At 44.4% G+C, this 21,623-nt stretch overlaps 1 protein-coding gene across 10 annotated transcripts in view; it reads left to right on the top strand.

The window, feature by feature from the left end:
- The first annotated feature begins 2,731 nt into the window (after window positions 1-2,731).
- Window positions 2,732-21,623, top strand: part of WIPF1 (WAS/WASL interacting protein family member 1) — a 57,346-nt gene continuing 38,454 nt past the window's right edge. For 3 of the 10 annotated variants that reach the window (XM_065841020.2, XM_065841019.2, XM_071811110.1), the window contains exon 1: window positions 2,779-2,875. The gene's annotated coding sequence lies outside the window, so the exon portion shown is untranslated. Of the gene's footprint in view, window positions 2,876-2,921; window positions 5,020-21,093; window positions 21,118-21,623 lie in introns of those variants that run through there. The other 7 variants (XM_071811111.1, XM_071811105.1, XM_071811112.1 and 4 more) reach the window with 5 other exon arrangements.

Below are 21,623 nucleotides of genomic sequence, written 5' to 3'. Positions count from 1 at the left end.
TGAAGCCTCTTTCAGTTTCAGAGGTTTTAAGAAATCAGATTATTGTTTCAGGCAATTGTAAGACCATTTAAGTATTCATTTTTTCTCTAGGACATAAGATGCCGCCAACCTCCTTGCTCTGGCTGCCTCCCCTGAGATGTGTGAGAGCAGTTTCATCAGCGTGCTGACTCATCAGTTCCTATTTCCACAGCTGAAGCAAACCACAGTGGGGAGAGACAGCAGGGCGAAAGAGAATGTGTAATACAGGACCCACAAAGTTCATAAACACTGTGCTGCTGTTGGAGAAAGGAAGAACATCACCACTCTGAAAAGCTTTTCTTGTATGGTAGCATACAAGATGCCGCCTTTAAACATCACTGATAATTTAGCACAGCAGAAACGCTTTTGACTTCGGACACTTTACAAAGGTTGCTGTGCTTGGATCCAGCTTCAAGACCTCACATTTTCATATGTTCACCAGTGCTAGATAAAGCCTAGCATAGCCTACAGGTCTCTAGGCATGCTCCTGGGTGTAAATTCCATCCCTCCCTCTTTTCTTCCTGAAAAAATTATTTGGTACAAAGTCTCCCAAACTCCTCTGAGATGGATGTTGTGCAGACACTGGCTTTTAACAAAGCTCTGAGTACTTTCTTCCTTTCTGGAAATCACATCCCAACTACAGACAGGGTAATGACACACTGCTTTGCAAAAGATTCTCTAAAACAATTGCACTTCAGTCTCTGATGAAGTATAGAAGACTGGCAGAGCTATGGAAAACAGCCAACCTGCAAGCAACCATTTCCATGCTCACTTGGAGAGCCCTGCTGAGTTCAGCTGGCTGTAAGTGGATTATCTACAACAAGGACAGGACAATTTCACTTGTTACCATGCAACAGACCAGACAGATCAGGAGGCAAGAGTCCAGAGCAGTTTGTAGGCAGCATGGTGAGGATAGGTCACTTGGTGGATTCCCCATAAAGGGGAAACTCTTTCCCATAAAGGGGGAACTCTTTCCTAGCAAGGGTTGTCGTTGTTTTCTGTCATCCCAGCACGCATCTCCCACCGCAGCACGTCTTTGCAGCTTCTAACAGCCAAGGAGATCTGTATCAGTGTTTGTTATTTATCCCATATGGAAACTGGAATAAACACATCACATGGTATTTCTGCAGTACATAGCCAAGAGGAAGCTGTTTGCCTCTACGTGACTTTTCAGCTAACCAATGACCCAAATGCAGTATGCCGTGCTTAGGAGCCTCATGTGGATTTGTGACCCTCTTTAAGGAGCTTGAGGTCTATAAAGGCAGTAAACACAGAGTACCTGCAGTTTTTCCACTTGTAAGCTCCATAATTTTTGCTTGCAAGCTAATCTAGGTTGCACGTGTAGGTCAGAAGAGGGTAGAGAGAAAAAATTGTACCTGTTTTTGTGTCCATCTTGTAATGCTCCAAGCATGCAATGACACAGAAACAGAGAAATTACCTACATATTAATAAAAGCCTGGCAAGGTTTGAAACCTCGCACTGAAGTCAAACCAGTAATGCCATTGCTCTTAGGGCAGTGTGTCTCACCATAGTGCTGTCTTTGGGCAACTGGTCATCTCTTGGTCAAAACATGAAAGTAAATTGTAGCAGGTTAGCTTAGCACACAAGGCTACTCAGTCTTGCTTTGACATCGGAACCAAGAACACGTAAGTTCTTCAGGACACCTGTCTCTAACATTCATATGTTTTAGACAACAGTGTTACGCAGCTGTGAAAACTTACAGAAACAAAAGCATGAGAGATCCATTCAAGACCTCAGTGCTGAACCCAAGAACATTAACAGAAGTTTTGTTTCTAGAAAACTTAGTCAAGCTGAGAGGGAAAAGGGAGCAGAATCTATTACTTATCTGGCAAAGCAATCTCTGCATGAGTTAATTGAGGTAAGAAGCACAAATGCCTTTTGGGGCATCATGTAGAGAGGCGTAATTGACCTTCCCACACCTCTGCACACTGCAAACCTTAAAAGGGGAAAAGCAAGTACCTCTTTCCCACTGTTTAATTATGTTTTTACTCCACTGTGTGTGTCTCTGCCTGCTGCCTTGCCATTCCCCAAGCTCCACTTCCCCTCCCCTGCTGGCTGCCATCAAGGCCATCGGAGGCAGGTAAGGAAAATTAAGCGTGTTGAGAACTCTGCAGACAAATAGAGCATCAGGAGCTGGGGTGAAAGGGAGACCCTGTGTAATGGCCTCTGGTGCTTGTGGTCATCCCAGAAAGCTGGGGCAGTGCTGAGCAGAAGCGTCCAGCACACCCCTTCCCTCTGGCACTCCCAGCCAGTAGATGCAACAGAGACCAAGAGGTTACTGAAAGCAGAGCTGGTAATGCAGGTGATGGGTATAGCCAGGGAACCAATGAGGGACTGAACAGGGCAAGCCCCTGGAAAATGTACAAATATTCACAGTTCAGGTCGTTCGTACTTGGGAATCTGAAAACCTCTCTCTATAACGTGGTTATCTTGCTAACTCTGACTGGTTTTAACTTCCATTGAACACCTGGGACAGCAGAACCGCAGGTACGGGAGGGGGGCACGGCCTTCACCAGCAGCCCCTCGCCGCCCGGGAAGGGCCAACCCCCAGGAAAACCTCTCTCCGCTGGCCGGGCCGAGGCTGCCAGCTGGCGGCAGCGACCCCGGACGCGGGTGACCCGGGCCAGCGCTCAGCGCCCCCGCCCGCCCGGAGCGCTGCGGGCCCGGGGCATGTGCGGCGGCGCGGGCGGCGGGGGAGCGGCGCCCCAGAGCCGCGCCGCGCCGCTTCCTGTCGCTATAAATAGCCGCCCGGCCCAACATGTCCCGGCCGCCGCAGCGGCTGGAGCGCCAGCGGGAGCTGCTGTCCCTTCCCGCCGCCTGGCCCGCCCGGAGCGCGGTAAGGGGGCGCGGGGCTGCCGGCGCCCGGGGGGAGGCGGACGGGGATTCGCTTCCTGCTCCCGGTGGGACGGGTAGGGCCCCGGTGGCAGCCCTGGAGTGGCTCGGCTCCCCCACTGCCCCGTGGGGTGAGCGCTCTGCGGGAGCGGCCGGCGGGGCAGCGGCCGCGGCTGGTCCTGCCCCGGGAGCCGAGTCTCGCTTCGTGCCTGTTTCCTTTTTCTCTCTTTTCTTCCAGACTGCTCTGTCTCAGGCTGGGACGTGCTCCTCCTGTCTTCCGAAGCAGCACTCGCGGGGCTGGGAGCCCTCTCTGCTTCCCCCTCGCTTCCCCCGGGGTTGGGTGCGTGCCCGGGATGGAGGATGGCGTTGGCTTCTGGACACGGCCCTTAGTCCCTCTTGGCGGTTCAGACTGTGCCTCTGCCTTGACCTCCAGGGAAGCGGCTGGTGGCATCATGTCCATCCCTGCTGTGGTGCAGCCAAAGGCATGCAATCCTGCTGGTGTGTCAGAGTGGAGAGAGCCACACTGGGGTACATGCCTCTGTCTCACTGTCTGGCACCCAAGCAGGGTACCATTATGGTTGCTAGCTTATGTAGGTGTCTGTGTTGCAGCCTTCCTCCTGGAAGTGCTTTTATCTGTAGCAAATGTTGAGGTGAAGCTTGCAGTTAGGCTGTATGGTGGTGGCAACTGAAACAGGTTTCTGCTCCACAAGCTGGCTCTTGGGGGCTTTTTGAAGGAGTCCAGTTTGGGAGCCTCAAGTAAACACTCTTAAAGTTTTAGCTTGTTTCTCCCTTTCTTTGCCCCTGCTACTCTAATGGCTATGCTTCATCTCTTAATAAACACCTTCTGCAGTGCAGGACTGGATCCCTTCTCTGAAGGCATGTGTTCTTCAGCTGCTACCACATCCACTGCTCAGGCTTATGAGTTAAAACGAAAGTGATACAGGCATTGTCTCTACCACGTAGTAGGGTGTGCTTGTTCAGGAACCCACAGTGAGGTACTTTAAGTTGTTCCTTTATTCCTGTAGTGCTTCCTTAAAGGGAGGCTTGTAGTAAGCAGCTGTTCTCACTTGACCTCCAGAGGATGGGCAATGTGTTTTGCTCCTTGTTCACACCTGTTTTCACTCTCTTTCTGCTTTTCCCTCTGTTTCTTCTGCCTGTTAGCTCCTCCAAGCCCAATTTGTGAGCACAGCACAGAGGTCCAAGAGGCCATGTGAAAAAGAGGTCCTCTCAGAGTGTTTGTCCTCTGCACATTACCCACAGTGTGCCTTGCTTGTGAGCCATGCCTTCCACAATGGCAGGAGGGGCCAGCTTGGCAGCCCACCTTCCCAGGCACTGTGAAGCACGAGGCAGGCTGAGCTGGCGTGGACTTTCCCCTCTGCTGGAGCAGGCCAGAGGAAGAAGCATGCAAGGAGGAAATACAGCTGCTCCGGAGCACTTCTGCCCTCTGTGCGGTGGGAGCACGTGAGGGGAGGGCAGACATAGAAAGGGAGTTTCAGGAAGAGAGTGAGAGAGAATTGGGGGGACAGAGGAAAGCTACGAATGGAAAGGAAAAGCTTTTTATATGTGCATAAATAGTATTTAAATATCTGTTTAGCTGGGGCAAGAGCAACTATCCTAGAAGTATAAGATTGTATCTCTTGAGTCTCTCTTATGGTTCCTTGAGAAAGTGCTGCTTTTCATTCCTCAAGTATTATGTGTGTATTTCAGCCTCATTCTTCTGTGGCTTTTCAGCATCCTCTGGCCTCCAGCTGAGCAGGATGTTGCCCTTAGCATCTGCCTGTCAAATGTGTAGTTCTCCATGTTGTACATGAAATTACTATTTCTATGGTTAGTTGGTTAAGACAAGTTTCTGAGGAATGTGAAGTGAGAGGCCTGCCAGTTGCTGTGGTTGGCCTTGACTGGAATGCAAGCTCTTTGGGGCAGGGGCTGTGCCCTGGAGGCTGCAGTTACTCTACATATTGCCCTTGGCAGCTCAGGGATTTCTGCTTGGCTCCTGTTCCTCCTCTCTTACCTTGTATTGCTGGTCACCTATACCTCCACCTGTGCTGCAGTTCATTCAGCCTCCCACTTATCTGTGGGGTTCTGCTATAAACTGAATTGCTGAAAGGTTCAACAATCTGGGTTAAAAACCTCTGGGAAAGGAGAGAGGTGAGTAGGAGCAGCAGCAGCTGCTCCCTCTTGTCTGTAGAAATGTCCCCATCAACCCTCTGCTGCCTTTCCCCTGTTTCCTGCTCTGGGATCACTGAGCCCAGCAAATGGGAATTAAAACAGTTTAAGCTCTGTAGATGTGTCTTAACTTCTGCTGCTGCTTTAGTATTTCTACTGAAATTACGCTTTAACTTTACGTTACTCTCTGAATGGCATCGGGTAGCAAAGTGCTGTATTTGGGAGCTGCATTGCTATGTGACTCTTAAACCTTTCTCTTTTTTTCTACTTTTTTGTTGTTGTTGTTTGGGGTTTTCGTATGGGTTTTTGTTTGTTTTGTGTTTTGGTTTGTGTTGTTGTGGGATTGGTTTGTTTGTTTTAGAATGTCAGACTTATCACAAAATTGCATCAAAGCTTTGGTGCTTTTACTCAAACAGTAGAGCCAGAATTGAAAGTGGGCATCTAGAAAAACATATTAGCTACAAAGAAGTGATTTCCCACCTGTGACAATAGATATGAACTTTATATTGGAGACCTCCCAATACTCTTCAGTGGAGAAGCCACTGAAGAGCAGGAGCAATGCTAATCCCTTTCTGAAGGGAACACACTGCAGTATTGCTCTCCATTTCCTATAGTGCATAAAGTTCTAACAGCTTTTAGCTTTCTGCCTCACTTGTATAAACACCGAGCTTTTTTGGAGAAAGAGTGTGTTTGTGTTGTGTGATAAATGTGACACCAGGACAGGAACTCTTAGGTTTCCTTTAGAGGCACATATATTGTACTTGGTATATGCATTTTACTATAATGTCTTTATGCAGCAACCTTCAAAAATGTTCTGTGCTAACTACATTGAATCTTCATCTGGTTAATGGACTTCTGCACAGAAACCATGAAAAATGGAGATACAACAGCAAGGGGAGGGTTTCTTTTAAGTCTATGCTTTTGCCAAGATAAAAATATCTTAATTGTGGCTACTTCACCACAATGAAGTGTTACAAAAATTCAAGTCTAATTAAATGTTTTTGTCTTCTTTCTACTGACTTCTCTTACTCTTGCTCTAATGCAGGCACTTTCTGCTTTTCTTTTGAGTAGTGCACTCTAGAGTTTGGTCTATTGGATCTGTTACAAAAAAGGGCCTGTTGGATAGCTTGGTTCAGCATCCATAGTATTTGAGTTGGGGGAACATTCTTTAAATGGGGAGAAAGTAAGTTTTGGGTTGGTAGAATAGGTCTTGGTAGTACCAAAGATGGGGGTACTGGAAGTGGTCACAAATCTTCAAGGCTGCTATTAGTTCTATGTGCTGTTGGGTGTGCGGTTAACACCTGCTTGTTTAGCTTCTTGCTTCAAAGGCATATGTGAAAATCTGTTATTGAATAATAGCTGCTGAACTGTTAGTTGACAGATAGCCTAGAAAAGTGATTATTACAAAACTAAATTTAATAAAGATGTCTAGAATTGTACTTTAGTAGAAGGTTTCATATAAAATACTTTGGACGCTTCTGGTGAGCAGTATGATAGCACTGTAGCGCTCTCATGTAGCAGCAACTACAAGTGTGCATATATCTAGATATCTGAAGAGGAGGAAGGGGAAGGAAATCAATGAACTGTTTACTACATTAGTACTCTTATTACCATTCTCTGCAAGCAGTGCGCCACTGCTGCTGAGTTGTGAAACCTGAATTGTGAAAAGACTTTTTTTTCCAGTGGAAATAACCCTGAACATCAGGGCTCTGAAAGATACTGCAGCTGCTGTTCAGCCTCGCAGGCACACAGGTCTGACAGAGCAGCTGTCCTTGGGCCTCATCCAACATGGTTCACAAAGATCAGTGAAGAACGTCTCTAAGGATGGAGGCGCAAGTGGCAGGGGAGCAGTTTCATCTAAATCTGAGAGATCAAAGGAGTTCAGAATAGAAAGTTTTTCCTTATTCCTGGAAGGAGATAAACGGGAAGCACAAGGAGTAGTGTATGAGTCTGTTTTGTAACACTTAACTCTGCTGTAACCTTTTTAGGGTTCTTCTACATTTGGTTCCAATTACACACAAGTACACTTTGGAGTGAAAATGTTTAATTTTGTACGTCCTCAAGGTACTAATGTTGCAGAAGCAAAAGTTCCTAATACTTAAGCTGTTTATGTTGCACCTGTTATCTTTAATCTCTTCAGTACGTGTGTAGCTCCTGCATTTCCTTCCTGTGACCAAGTCCATGTGAAGGGCCCTCCTGTCACTCAGTGTATGTTTTCATGAGAGGGCTCACCTTCTTAGCATTTGAGCTAAAGTTTAGGATCTCTCTCCTGCTACAGAAACTACAAGATATTATTTAATGGGAAGTAATACAGAGGTTAAAATAAATGCTCTTGGCAGCTTCAGCAAGCCCCAAATAGCTTGTGCATATTGCTTTCGTGATAACTTAAGGAAGTGGGGTGATTCCCTCTTCCTCCCTCTAATATTTTTGGTGAATGCTTGTTTGAATGCCAAAATTCTCTTGCCATGAAGAGCAGGCAGTGTGGAGCAGGCTTCTCTCTGAATTTTTCCAGACCTTGACTTAAGGGGACCAGCAGTGACCCTAAGAAGAATCTGCATTCCTCAGCTTCTTGTACTGCTTCCTACAATCATTGCCAGTAAGGTCTTTCATGTTGAGCATGGCCAACCACTGAAACTGGTTGTCCAGATATTGTGGAGTTTCTGTCCTTGGAGATGGTCTGAAAACTGGACCAGACGTGGCCAAAGCAATCTGCTTTCAGCCAGGTTAGCCCTGCTCTCAGCTAGATGAGATCCAGCAGTTCCTTCCAGCTGGCTGTATGCTGTTTCTGCATTACCGGATAAGCATGGCTGCTTTTGTTTGTCCCCAGAACATCTGGGAATAAAAGTGGTCTCGAGGCATCCAAAAATGGCCTCGAAGTCTGAATAAAGATTTGAAAAGGGGAGTGCACAGGGAAGTGTAGTGTAGGGAAGTGACTTAGCCCAAAGGCTCATAGCAGCAGGTCAGTAATAGTGCTGGGAAATGATCATAAATCTCCTGACTGGTGGACTAGTGCCTTAGTAGCTAGAAGATGTTGTCTTTAAACGTAAAACCATCTCCTTTCCCTACTCTACATTCAGATCACTCAGCAGAGACTATTCTTTTTCCCTCCAAAAGATTTTTTTTTTTTTTTAAATTTACTCTGTCATATTCATAGGGTTTTTTAGAACTGAAAACCAGCTTATTGCATTGACTTATTCAGGAAACACTGAGAACATCAGATCTGGAAAAGAATTTGGTGAAATAAAGATGAGCTGCAAAGGAAATTTTTAGAAAGTGATGTTATTCCCTGTTTGCTGCATAACAATTAATCTCTTATTTTTAAGAGAGGAAAAGAGCAGAGGAAGCTGTACACTGAATCAGAGTTTGAATCTCTCTTTGTTAAAAAAAAAAAATTGAAGAAAACTTTTTAAAATCTGGAAGCTGAGAAGAACACAGATCAGCATTTTGAAGAGTACCATGGAAGCAGTTAAGCTGTGAGTTAACTGCATCTGTATTTCAAATCCAAATGCTACAAACAAGGCACCATTCAGATCTTCAGTTATAAGTTATGCTGAATTTGTTATGCTGTGTTTGTTTGAATTGTTGAGAGGAGAAAAATAAAATCATGGCAGGTTTAAAAAAAAAAAATCATTACTCTTGTTTTGGTAGCTTGTTTCTGAAATGATAAAGCAGGATTTTCCTTTCCTTGTTTTTGTTTTTTGGTTGTTTTTCTTTTTGTCTAGCACTTATGCAGGTCATCTGCTAATTATTAGCAGCTGTGAAGCTGTGGAGTTACATAAGCATAACTAAAAGTCAGTGGAGCCTTGCATCATTCAGCAGATCTGTCCATCACTTACTCACCACAATAACAGATCAGTTTTATAAGTCACTTGACACTGGTTTCTAAATACTAAGGCATCAGCAGGCACGGAAAGTTGGGAAATCCTTTAAGTCATAGAAATCGGATATAATAATGTGTTATTTTATTTTTGCCATAACCTGTTGTCGGATTATACATGTGCACTGCTGTTTCATGGAGAGAACTGTGTGTCGGAGTAATACCCTGGAACAGCTGAGCCTGCCAGCTACATAAAGCTGAATTGTCTGGGCAGCTTTGCATGGAAGATGGGTATGGGTGCTGCACCTGGCTGCGGTGAAGGCAGGACAAGTGTGAGTGCTTGTGAATGGATCCCAGATTTGCCATGCTCAGTGATGTGGCTGAATACAACAAACGATCTTCTACATTAGAAAGGGCGTCTTTACAATGGGGTGTGTGTAGAGCTGAGAATTTGGGATTTCTTAACAAGGGCAGCACCTGTGGTGCATGTGAGCATGTGCTGGCACAGGCAGCTGGTGGCTTGACTCTGCCCCAGGCTTGTAATAGGCTCAGCACAACACTGCAGGGTTTGGTTAGCAACGTAAGTTTCTCCTCACTGAACCCTGAGGGTATGTAAAACTTAGTCTATGATTTAATACTTAGAACTAAAGAAGATTATGTAATTAATTTTCTGATCCATGCTCTGTTTTCAGATGTGGAGCGCTTTTTTTTTGTATTCTCTTTTGCTGGATGGTGAAAAGGTGACTGCGGTGTTACCAAATGTGTAAAATACAATCCTTCAAATACTTGTTCTTGGGAATTAAGAAGGTGAAATGAATTCCAACCGATACAGTGTCCCTCCAGACCAGTCTGTGTGCCCAGTGCCCTGGCCCCTTTTTCAGGAAGTCAAAGAGGAGTTTGCTTGAGCTTCCTTCCCCTGACTCCCACCCCTCCCCAAACCCTTTATCTTGTCTTTTTTTTTTTTCCTCTTAAAGTTGTTGATGTGAACAGTTAAGTTTGAGAGCTGCTGCCCTAGATCAGTGGTGTCTTTGCTATTTCAGCTGGGAACAGCAGACAGTTCCTCATTAGCTTACCTCACCTGCAGGCTCTGAAAATGGTGGGACCTTATAGCTGCCCTCAAATTACCCTTGTCCCTGAGGAAAGATGTAGGTGCTTGGAGGCAGCTTGCAAGCTCCAGCTGCTGGGGTAGCACTCCAGAGCTATAAGAGGGTGGCATGAATCGGGAACCTTCTTTTTATGAGCAGTCTACACAGCATGATAACTGGTTTTGTAATTAGCATCAGCCTGATTTTAATTTCCTACCTGAAGAAATGTTTCTCTGCTAGTAATTCAAGGATACTACTTGTCACTCTTTTTGGATCATTTTGGATTGCGGTTTGGCAAACATGGCCAGCATTAGCCATGCAGTATTAAGCTCTACTGTCCTTCAGTTTATCCCAACTCAGCAGTCTTCCAGTGGCCAGTGGGTCAGTCACTGCTCTCATCATGTCTTGATTTACCCAAAACTGACTTTGTCTAACATCTCCAAAGGTTTTTCTCTGGTGTGGAGATACAAAATAGAGAGTTTTCACTCTTACTTTTACCTTTGATGTACAGAAACCAGTTTTTAAAGGAAGTATTTAATGTAAATCATAAAGGGTGCTGTGTATTGTGTATGTTGTAAGTAAACAAACCATGTGCTCATGCACATAAATGAGATTGCATGACTCAATCTTTTGATTTCTTTATATGTATCTCTATTTGGTCAGATGCTCCTTCTTGTTTTTCATATGGTCATACATCTTGTCTTTGATTTTTGAGACCTCTGAGACAGGGAATGCATTTGACCAATACCCAGTAGAATGCATTTTCTATTCCAATGGGATAGAATGAAAAATCGAATTATAGCAAAGTGGTGATAAGGAAGGTATGCAAGTAGGACTATTTCAGTTTTAGATAGAATGCTATTCATTTGAGGCCACAGAGGCAACACCTACCAGTAGATCATTGTTCCTGTCTGCAGGTTGCATTTTTAAACCACCCCCAGACTAATACTACTCTGATACTGAGAGAAACATATTCCTTAAATGTACAACTTTTCTAATCAATAGTTCCAGTGGTATTTTGGAACCTGAAACTCTCAAATGGCAGCAGACAGCCCTAAACCTTTATTTTAATACTAGGCAGCAACAAACCATAAGGAAATCATTCTCCCTTGGACCTTCCTACTTCATTTTCAAATACAAGTTCTGCATTTGATCTGAATAGGTGGTTTAGGGAGGGACAGAAAACTTTTTTCATGGCACAACTTATTTTAAATAGATTATTCTTAATTTAATTGACTAGTGGTCCTTGATGTAAATGAACAGCTTGTGTTCTTGTCTTGTTTAGTTTTAATTTCAAATAAGATGATGCTTTTTGAAGTGAAGCCTCTTACTCTGAAGGGTTGCTGCATACTTATACTGACTTGTCCCCTTAAGTGGAACCAGAGCACTATTTATTTCCTCATTTATTGGTTATCCTCTTCTTAGCAGCGCTCTGCAGGATGAGTGTCTCCAAGTTTTATTATAGCTTTTTCTTCTTTTCATTTGTGTGTCTTTAAAAAAACTGTGCATGCTGATTGGAGTCAAGAGGAAGACAAATTAACTTGAGCTGCTACAGGGAACTAGAAAATGAAGTGTTCCATAACTGACAAACAGCTTGAGATGACTGGACAAGTTCTCTCTTTATTTGTCTAAAATATGCCAGTTGTTTAGCAGAACATCCCTGGTAATGTGAGTGAATTGCAGGGTAAAACCCGGTTGGATGCCATCATGTGTAGTACTTAAATGAGAACACTGAGGGATTTCTTTTTTTTTACTTCCAAGGGAAAGAACTGTCATTGTTGTCTTTTGGTTTGTGTTACTTTAAAATTCCTTAACAAAGTTTCTTCTTAGGAGGAACAGTGGAGTTTATAGTAGTTTAGAGTGGTATATGACTGCTCTTTTTTGCTTAGACTGAAAGCTTTTATTCTTCTCACAAATATGTTTGTTCACCATCCAGTCACTGATCGGTGAGACTGACGAAGCATTAAAGAAACTATGGTAATCGTACCACGTGGTATATAGTGTATATAGTGTATGTAGTGTATATAGTACCACGGCATTTACAGCTTTCAAGGCCTTTGTTCTAGGCCATCTGCTGTGAGGTATGGACAGAAGCAAATGAAAATACAATGGAAAAAACCCTGTTTTCCATTAGGCTTCTGGAGATCCTCCTGCTGATCTCTGGAGACTGCTGGTTATTTTTGGAAATCACCGTCCTGAAGGTAGGATCCCTCTTTCTTCTGCTTTAGAGTTCCAGAGTGCTTAACATCCTCATTCTAAAGTTTTGGAGGGTTGCTGTGATGTGACTGTACCGGGGAGGAAAAAACCCAGAGTATCTGCAGGTGTATTTGATGCAATAAACCTCAGTTCTGTCCAGTGAAATTGTCACTTCTCTGTATTTAACTTTGGCATGTTCAGGTCCTGTTTTTTTCATTTCTCAACAGAGCATGTGACCCCTAGTGCCACTGTCATTTTCTGTAATGTGCATCAGTGCAGGATCTTGGACCCTGCTGTTAAGGAATCCTGTCTGGTATAAGGGCAAGTATAAAATAAGGGATTTTTTAAAATAGTTCTTAGGGGTACAATAATGGACCATCAAAGGTCTTCAGAATTGGAGTTCCCAATAGTGACGTGAGGTACTGACTTTGGCATTAAAAGTTAGAACCATCGTTGTCCCATTTAGCAGCAAAAAGCCCAAAGTATGTCACAAAGTTTACTGAAATCCAAACTATCAACATCATGACACCTCAAGCACGAATTAACAGCCTGTATCACAGCTGGTGTTGCTGAGCCCCCGCTGGTAGCACATAACAACAGGGAAGCAGGTGAAGAAACACCTTTAGATTCCTGCAGTGTGTGGGGATGGATGCTCGGAGGCACTACTGATGAGAACTGGGGAGCATCTCCTCACAATTCATCCTCCATGAGGGACCATGCTGGGATGAGCTGGCTCTGCTTGGACGTGGCCCACAGACCAACTGGAACTGTAGGCTCTACTGGAATGCCCATGACTAATCTTAATGCCCCCCCCCTAAGGTGTCCATACTGTCGTTGTCCCCCCACCCTGTTAGCCTTACACTGGGGCAGCTGTAATTCTCCAGGCTGAGCAGGAGGGTTTTAGGAAGACCCTGCTGCTTCCTCTGCGTTGTTCTCTTGGGTCACTGCTGCAGCTCTGTTAGCAGTGACGTTTCAGACAACCATGCTTCAAAATACATAGAGACAAGGTTTTCTGTTGTGCATAGGTAACACCCTCAGACCCATAAACCATATACTTAGCTATAAATTTAATCTGTTCTCTGCTGAGTACTTGGCTTTTTGGTATTGGGAAAGAAGAGACAAAACACATGCGATGTGGGATACAGAGAGATGATCATAAGTTCAGTTGTAGTCTTGTTTGGGACTTCTGTTAACAAGGGAGACCTGGTGCCAAGTTGGTCTGAGCTAGAATATCATACTACTGCCTCCACTCAATCTTAACCTGCACATTTGGGGGCTTATCCTGAGTGCTGGTTCCTAACTGTCTTATGGGAACTTGCATAGCCAAGGCATCAGAGGCCCAGCTCCTTGTGTTTCTCTAGCTGTGGGGACAACAGGGTGTTCCCAGACCCTTCTGAGTTAGAGGTGTTGCTTTATGTACTGTGAGTACAGTCTCCTGATAGCTGCTTGGCTTCAGCAGCTGATGAAACCAGGTTTTGATGACTGGCAATATGGGACATTCTGTTTCTAGATCAGCAGTTCATCTGTAAGCAAGGTGAGCTGTGACTAAACATCGCTTTCTATCAGGTTTAGTGTTGTCTAAGTGCAATGAGTTGGTAATCTGAGGTCTGCAAGACAGAAGTTCCTGCTCAAGATGGCATTGGATGGCTTCCACACTGAAAGCCACCACGAAGCAGTTGGATTGTGAACAGGGGTTGAAACTGTTCCCTGTTAGCTAATGAGTGATCTGTTTGGACCAGGGCCGGCATTGGGCATAGCGGGGTGAACAGTGTCACTTGCATGTCTCCCATGGAGCTGCTCCTTACATGCGAGTGAGGTGTAGGATCTCTCAATGGGGCTGAATATTTTGCTGTCTAACGAAAGAGACCTTTAGTCTCCAAGGCTGTTATCTGGTTGCTTTTCATGGACCCAGCAATTCCCTGTTACTGTAAGTTTTTTAACTACTACTCTTCTAATTCATAGTAATAAACTCTCTGAATTCGTAGTAATTGCATAGATAACTAAATGAGATGTGGCATGCAATTGATATACATATTCATATACTAAACCTTCCTTCTATTTATTATTGAGAGAATATTGTTTTCAACAAATATTAATGAAAAACACATGATCTGATCTTGCTGACCTTACTCAGTTGTAGTTCCAGTCAGTATGGGATTGCTGGCACTTGTACCTAAGCAAGGAATAAAAGATCTTATCCATTATGCAGCCGAGAAGCTGCTTCTATTATAATCACTCAGCAAATACGCACAGACTCCGCTCTGTGACTATATTTGGCATCTAGATATTCCTGATGTGGAACGTACCACCCAAGGGAAGAATGCAAGAAATGGACTAAAGTTCCCGCTGACTGGGACTTTTTTTTTTTGGGATAAATAAGTAAAAGGGAATGAGCTTTGGACAGGATGCCCCTACTACAAAGTGGTGCACAGCTCTTGTCTCCAGTGAAATCATACCAATATATATGCCTGTATTATCCTGCTTCTAGCTAGCTTCTTTTCTATTTTCTACCTAATCAAAAGTTTTCAGTGTTTCCAGTAAGAAGATAGTATAAAAGGGAAATAAGCTAAGCAGAAGTAATAGCTTGAAACTGTATGGCCTGTGTCAGCTGAAGAATTGCTCTTGTCAATGAATATTGGGTTTGTGGCTTTACAATGTGTGGATGTTGTAGTAGGTCATGATTTCGAAGGTGCAGATTATATTTTTTCACTTGCACATACGTGTATGTGTATAGATAAATAAATGCTGATGGGAATTTTTAATATAAAGTATTACTCAGACTTAAGTGTGATCTTTCAAAACAGTTGATGCTTTCTACTGAAATAAGCGAGTATATAAACATTCTTCATTGTATTGTCCGTACACGAAGCTTTGTAAACTTTAAGACTTGTGCTAATAGTTGAAGACAAATTATTCAATAATAGCTATCTTTTAATATCACCATCATAACAATGCTTATATATTGAAAAGGTACTTGAAGACTAGATATGCCATTGGCAAGGTATAACAAACACTGCTCTGGAAAAACAGCTAGGCAATTTTTACTGAGTGTAAATTGTTGAAAACACTCTTTGGGAAGACAGCATGCATTGTTTATGTTGGTGGACCTGTTGAGTAATCCCATGTTCTTTGATCAGGTCAAAGAGAAACTATGTCTGAAGCTTATTGTGTGAAAAAGCTGCAAACTAAGAAATTGGGCTTTATGTGAAATTAAGTATTGCAGGCAATGACCAGTGCCATTCCTGCTAATAGAAGTTCTTTTTTAGTTCATGAGAACAAATTAAGGTTATTTGAAATATGTATAACAATGTGAAGTGACTTCAAGAGATACAAATATAGACTTCCCCTTTTAGAAATATATCTTATGATATATTTCTTTTCTTTAGGAGTCTGTTAATATCTATATTATTGGGGCAGGGAGGACAAGTAACTTTGAGAGCAAGGTTTGTTAGTTCAGCAGTTTTCACTCCAGTAAAGAAATTTGCAGACATTTCTAGGTATAGTACATTTTCTTAGTAGTGGCTTTTATTTACGTAGCTCTCCTCTGAAAGGGTGACTTGTGGCTAAAACAAAGGGTGACAGCTGAAAATCTCCTGGCTCATATGTGTGTAGCTGTGTGAAGGTTTTTGTCCCAGAGTTTGTGTTTTTTCCTGTTTCAGACAGGACTGGAGCAGTGTGGAAACTCTTCATCTTCCAAACACATGTGGCTGTAAAGGGGGAATTTGCCAAAAAATTTTTGACCATCAGGTTTTGTTCACATCCTGGATGAAGGTCAAGATGAACTCTGTTTTATCTATATGAATAGCCCACCCCCAAGGAATGTGTTAATATTTCATTGTTCTGAAGAAATGTAGTGGGCAACATTAAATATTTACATCTCTCTATGAAGCTGCATGGATGCCACCAGGATACCTAGCTCTACATCACACATGCTCTAATTCACCCCAAACACCCACTGTTTGCTAATCTTCAGCCCCCGTCTGTGCCGATAATGAGCAAGAGGAAATGGAAACAGCAGGGATTATATGCTACTGAGAAGTCCCAGTTTCCATGCCTGGTTGTAATTCTTTCAACAAACTCTTGCTGACTGTGCTCCTGCTTTGCGGTTTGAACACCTCTATATTAGTGCTTGGATCTGGTGATTTGGCAAACAGATTTCAGGTTTGTTTTTTTTTTTTTGTAGTTGCATATTAGCAGCTCCATGCAATTGCTCACTCTTGCACTTGCAAGTGGTGTGCCTGCTTGAGGTCAGGAGCGGTACAGGTTGTTTTGCCCAGTCACTGAGATGTTAATTTTTCATTTTTGTTGGTGACAGATACCAGACAGAAAACAGTCCCCACCATATTCACTAGTCTCTCTGTGTGTGTAGTCTCAGCCATATCAGTGAAAGGGGTGAGTTTCCATATAATGAATTAACAGGGCCCATTTTTACAAGTCATGTGGTATGTATGGGCTTGAATGCTGGGATTCGGCATGGTCCGTTAGCCTGGATCATTGTGTCCAGTATACTCAAATGTGTGGATGCAGGGTTGTGCACATTTCTAATCTAAACCAAAAACCTCAGTCCATAATTGCCTTCTTATCCCCATAGCACAGGACAGCAAATTATTTGTGTAAATGGCTTTGCAGCTGTGTCTGTTAACATCCCTGTGTAGCTTATCTGTCAGACCACTGTGCAACGTAGTGTTGCTGCCGGGGTGGTCTTTTATACATAAATCAAATGCTGTTTGATCTCGTGACAAGTGAGGGGAAGTCAATTTACGGTCTCAGAAACAACTTGTGCCATCTGCAGCATTACTAGCACATGTCTCCACTAGGTACCCAGGTGTACATATGGAAGAGCTCCAGATACGCTTTCCACTCAAAAGATAGAGAGATGGTTTGGTCTTGTGTATATACAGGTGAGATACAGCATTAGTTGAAAGCAGATTACTGCCAAAAATCCTGTTGAGGCATCAGGCCTCTGGAAGGTACCAGTCAACAGATTCCTCATCTGTGACAAGGATGGGGAAATAAGTGGTTTGTTTACAGAAGACAGAATTTATCAGGCTTCAGATGTTTCCCTTCACATCTTAATGGTCTGTGGTCAGAGCTGACAGAACCTGTGGTGTCCATGGTGGCTCGGCAAACCTTGCTGCATGAGGGTTCTGTGGACACAGCCAGTCCCCTGGTGTCACACAGCTGAAGGGCACACTGAGGTGCCGCTGCGCTCCGGACTCGGCTGGAGCAGCACCCTGGGAGGCTGTTTTTCTTGGGCACAGCTTAAAAGCGGCTTGGAGACTGCTGTGGGTTACCTGCTGGGCAAACAAATTCCTCTCATCTTGAACAACCCGGAGTATCTGGGGGGGGATTAAAACTACATTTACCCCATCAGTGGCTCCAAGCACAGCTCTGGCATGGTCTAGTATATGCAGCTAGATCTTTACATGGGGGTTGACGCATTAAAAGTGATTTTGTAATTGTAGTCCCTTCTTAAAATGGAGAGAAATAACCTGTTTCTTGTGAGGGATTCAGGCTGCCTGAAAGCCCCCAGGGCGAGCAGCTGTGGGAGGACAAAGAGGCAGTGTGTAGAGAGCAAACATGGCCGCTTCCTGAACCCTGCCGCTTCCCCTCAGCGCCCCTGCACCTCGGGGTCCGGCGTGTCGCATCTCTGCACGCTTGCCGAGGGGAAAAGCCTTCAGCTGTGTGTGCCTCGCAGTGCTCTCAAGTGTCTTCCAGTGTAAATAATATCTTGCCCATTTGGCCCGAAGCTTTAAACAAGGGCAGAGCAGGTGCATCTGCGGACATGTGTTTGCACAGGCACCCCCGCGACAACCGCAGGAGCTCAGATGTGTGTGTACAAGTAGGCGTCTGCGCGCCCAAAGAGTCTGATGCAGAAGCATCCATTTTATGGACCAGTCTTTTTTCAGTCATGCATGTATTTCCTTTTGTGTGGGTATCCTCTATATTTATGCTTAAAATATTCATATCTTTTATTAGATGGTTATGATTTGTTCCATACTTATCTGCTGAAGTTCTTTGATTTAGAAAGATTTGTGCTGGTCTGGCCTTGTCAGCCTGAACAGATCCTGTCCTTTCCTGAGCTTGTCCCATTATCCAGCAACTTTTTATGTTGTGTCTGCCGACTTCCAGAGGAGGTAAGATTATCTTTGTGCAGTTACTCTTGCATAAGCACAGAACTTGGCAGCTGGCAGCAGGCACGTGCTGCTCTGTGAAATCCTGTTATTTGTCACTGCCTCTTTGCCAGGGATCACTACTTCTGCATCTCTGTGGGCAGGAGGGATCCTCAAAACCATTGCTACTTGATTCCCAGCAGGATCAGTCAGATTACTTTAACCCACCAATAATTTTTATTGGAGCTTGTGGTGGATTGACCCTGGCCTGTTCATCACACATTGTCTCCACTGTTCCTTCCTGCTCAAGGGAAAGGCTCATATTCTCCTCCTGCTCCAGCCTGGGGTTCCTCACATGGAAGACCATCCTCCACAAACTTCTCCAATGTGAGTCCTTCCCATGGGCTGCAGTTCTTCATGAACTGCTCCAGCATGGGTCACTTCCATGGAGTGCAGTCCTTCAGCCTGGGTCCCCCACAGGGTCACAAGTCCTGCCAGAAAACCTGCTCCAGCCTGGGCTCCCCTCTGCAGGGGCCACAGCTCCTGCTGGGAGCCTGATCCAACATGGGCTTCCCATGGGGTCACAGCCTTTGGGCATCCACCTGCTTTGGTGTGAGATCCTCCATGGGCTGCAGGTGGGTATCTGCTCCGCTGTGGACCTCCATGGGCTGCAGGTGGGTATCTGCTCCGCTGTGGACCTCCATGGGCTGCAGGGGCACAGCCAGCCCCACCATGGGCACCACAGGCTGCAGGGGAACCTCTCCTCTGGTGCATCTCCTCACCCTCCTTCTTCCTTGGCCTTGGTGTCTGCAGGGTTGTTTCTCTCACATATTCTCTCTCCTCTCTCCAGCTGCAATTGCTGTTGAACACATTATCTCTTTTCCCCCCTTCTTCAGTGTTATCCCAGAGGTGCTACCACCATCGCTGATGGGCTCAGCCTTGACCAGCAGTAGGTGCATCTTGGAGCTGGCTGGCAGTGGCTCTACTGGGAAGCTTCTAGGAGCTTCTCACAGAAGCCACCCCTGTAGCTCCCCTGCTCCCAAAACCTGGCCATGCAAACCCAATACAGAGCTGATTTGGTTCATTTGATAGTAGTTATCTAGTGTGTGGTGGAGGAAGCCCTGAGGCAGCAGACAGGGAGGTCACCCCTGGCTGGTGGTCACTGGGAAGCTGCTTACAACACTGATGTCTTCATTTGGCACAGTTTAATTTAAAATATGATATTTTTAGTGGAAACCTCTTAGCTTATATAGGAATTTCATAGAATGCATCAAGCAATGGGCAAAGAATAAGGTCCTGTTGGTTTGCTCTGGGCCTCTTGCTGTAAGCTGTGTTTTTGTGTTACAGCCTGGGTAGCAGCACAGCAACCTTTGTGCCAGGAGTTGTTCCCTGCTGTCTAAGAGTGAGCAGGAAAAAAAAAAGAAAAACATTCCCTCCCTCCCATGCCCCCCCAGCCCCCCCCCCCAAAAAAAAAAAATCCACCACTGATCAACTTTTGAATGCTAGATCAGTTCCTCAATACAGCCCATGGCATGGGATGTGGAACCACTGTGCCAACATACCTGAGAGAGCTGTGGGACATGGTGGGAGAAATTAATGGCCATGGGAGGACAGCCATAAAGGGGTGTTGCTGCTGAAAGCTTTGCACCCCAGTTGTGCATCATCACTGTCTGTTTGTTCTCTCTTTTCCTGCTTTCAGGTTCTTCACACCCACACTTAAGTGCAGCTAAGTCCAATCAGTGCCCTAGCACATATGTTTGCAATCAGTCTCCAAGGGAACCCCTCAGGCTGTGTAACCCCTCTGCCCTCACTCAGCCCTTGCCAGGCTAATCAGTGCCACAGGCATTGGCTGTTGTTATTTCAGTTCTCACTAAATAAAGAGACATTTAATTGATCTCCATCCCCCTGTCCATTAGCCTAATTGAAGGGTCTTTAACATGCTCAACAAGGAGCATCATTCAGCAGAGCAGTATCTCCTTGCTGGTGCTGGTAAGACTGTTCTGCCTCTCCTCTGACTAGGCAGGTCTTCAAACTTTATGTCTAGGCTGCGTCAGCACTTCTGGTGTTGTACCACTTAGAATTAGATTGCCTTTCCAAAATTCATGTGCCTTTAAAAAAAAAAAAAAAATCTGCTAAAGCACCACCTTTTGACTAATCCTGTAATGATATTCCTCTAATGAAGGAATTGACTGTCCTTCCTTTTGAGACGTATATTCAGGCCTGTTTGTCCAGTCACTGAATGACGATATATGGATGCACACTGCTATAATACAACTGAGAAGAGAACCTCTACTGTTCTGAAGCCATAGCCTATTTTTCATAGGACTCAAACTCCTATGAAAGCTGTTTGCCATGTTCAAATGAAAAATATTTCTGAAAATTTCAGATAGCTGTATCTATTCAAATAAATCCATTCATTATCACTCTGAAAATCTGATAAACAAATATCCTTGAACTGAAATTTCCCACTCCTGGAGCATAATTGCATTCTCCACTGTTGTATTGTTTCCTCTTTAAAAGAAGGAGCCGGGGAGGGGGACTGAGCATACTGCAACAGACTCATATTCAGCGTTTGGTATTAATACAAAGAAATAGTACAAAAAGGTCCATTGAATCGTGGGGTGACTTGAGGCAATAGAGGAGGACTCCTTGGCTATGCAGAAATGTCAGTGGCTCAACATGAGCAGAAAGCTCTTAAACATGCTGTAAGGGACAGTGAGTTTCTTAATTGTTTTAAAAAGTGAGCGAAGTGAGTCTCGCAAGGTGCGGTGAGGAAGTCTGGTGTCACATGCCACTCTACAGGAAACGAGATTGAAGCTGCTGGGGAAGTTCAGAACTGGGTGACCTCCGACAGATTCAAATAGCACAGGTTAGTCCTCTTAAAATGTCTCTTTAACTCTACTTTAGCAGTTCTGTGTACAAGTTTTCATGCATTTTGAATGGAGGTGGATAAGAAGTGGTCTGTATGGCACTTGTGTTAGCAGAGAGCAAGCAACATGGGCTTTCAGAACAGGACCTTGTGGGGCAAAAATAGGAAGCTGTTGTGTCAGTTAGCCCAGTTTGTGAGAAGCCTGGAGCCTGCCTTGCTGTACAGCAGCAGCGTGGACCTGAGCCACCTTCAAAGTGTGAATGAAATCTCCGTCTTGTTAAGACTTTTGTATAACAAGCGAAAGGTCTGGCTTTTTAATAGAACTGTTCAGTGTTAATAAATACCAGAAAGTGCTTTTCCAAGCATAGGTTAAACCTACTGACCGTAGTGGGAACTTCACTTTGTTTGCTTTGGCTGAACCGAGTATATAGCTGTTCTGTTTGATTTTGTTGGTATAGTCTCTTGTTCAGGTTTTCTCTTATTCCTGGTGATTTCTGTTGAGGAAT

Source organism: Patagioenas fasciata, chromosome 7, assembly GCF_037038585.1.
Source record: "Patagioenas fasciata isolate bPatFas1 chromosome 7, bPatFas1.hap1, whole genome shotgun sequence".
Lineage (NCBI taxonomy): Eukaryota > Metazoa > Chordata > Aves > Columbiformes > Columbidae > Patagioenas > Patagioenas fasciata.
This window is presented reverse-complemented; position numbering and strand designations above follow the sequence as displayed.